Raw genomic sequence first — 1,136 nt, forward strand, 5'->3', positions numbered from 1 at the left:
ACTGATCATCCTCATTTGCACTCAAGGTTAAAAATATAGATCATACCAGTCACAAAGAGGAACAAACAGATGGTACTGCAGGGAGTGTCATTTCCTCTACAGGATCTACCACTGGGTGGTTTTACATCATACCAGGGATCTTATGGAAGTAATTCATTGCCTCCTTTTGCCCTTGTCCTAATTGCAGTTACTCTCCTTCTTGGTCATTAGCTGGTTTGGTTTTTTCCCCTTGCTCATATTGCTCCTTAAAAGTATATACAGGTCTTCTAATTGTATCAATGGGTTAGGGTGGTTCTATCCCAGAGAAATGTAGAACATGAGCACTTTCTCTTTATCCAAATAAGCCAGATTCAAACCAGAAACTAAAAGTCAAAGATGTCTCAAAGGATTGAGGGCGTGCTTTGCATGTGGGAACTGTGGTTCAATCCCCAGCACAACATGGGCCCCTAAACACCATCAGAAGCAACATCAAGCACCAAGCAGGTGTCATCCAACAACCAAAACAAAAAAACAAACAAACTCATGCTTGCTTTGGCAGCACATATCCTAAAATTGGAATGATACAGAGAAGACTAGCATGGATCCTGTGCAAGGATGACACACAAATTCGTGAAGCGTTCCATATTTAAAAACAAACAAACAAGGGGCTGGAGAGATAGCATGGAGGTAGGGTGTTTGCCTTTCATGCAGAAAGTCAGTGTTCGAATCCTAGCATCCCATATGGTCCCCTGTGCCTGCCAGGGGCGATTTCTGAGCATAGAGCCAGGAGTAACCTGTGAGCACTGCCAGGTGTGACCCAAAAAACCAACCAAACAAACAAATACACACACAACCCCAAAACCCAGTAATTTGAGTTATCTACTATTGATCTTGATTAGGTTATTATATTTGGAGTCTGTTCCAAGGTTCGGTCAGTCCAGAAAATTCTGAGAGTATATCTGAATGCGTGCCTTTCTGCCCTTTGAGCTATATCCCCTAACCCCTGGCAGTTGGAATTCTTGACTTTGGTATTCAAATGTTACTAAACTCTTGAACAGCAAACCACTTGTGTGACCAGAAAGATAAGTATTCAATGAAATGCTAGAGTTGAAAGGGCAGATCTTTGGGGCTTGTCTCATTCTATCCCTTCACTTGAT

General features: G+C 42.2%; 1 non-coding gene across 1 annotated transcript; it reads left to right on the top strand.

Annotated features, from left to right (window-relative positions):
• Window positions 1–526: 526 nt before the first annotated feature.
• On the top strand, window positions 527–629 carry LOC126004743 (U6 spliceosomal RNA). Its single transcript, XR_007494004.1, has one exon. It is a non-coding gene; the product is annotated as a U6 spliceosomal RNA (small nuclear RNA).
• Window positions 630–1,136: the final 507 nt, after the last annotated feature.

This window comes from Suncus etruscus, chromosome 3, assembly GCF_024139225.1.
Source record: "Suncus etruscus isolate mSunEtr1 chromosome 3, mSunEtr1.pri.cur, whole genome shotgun sequence".
NCBI classification, from domain to species: domain Eukaryota; kingdom Metazoa; phylum Chordata; class Mammalia; order Eulipotyphla; family Soricidae; genus Suncus; species Suncus etruscus.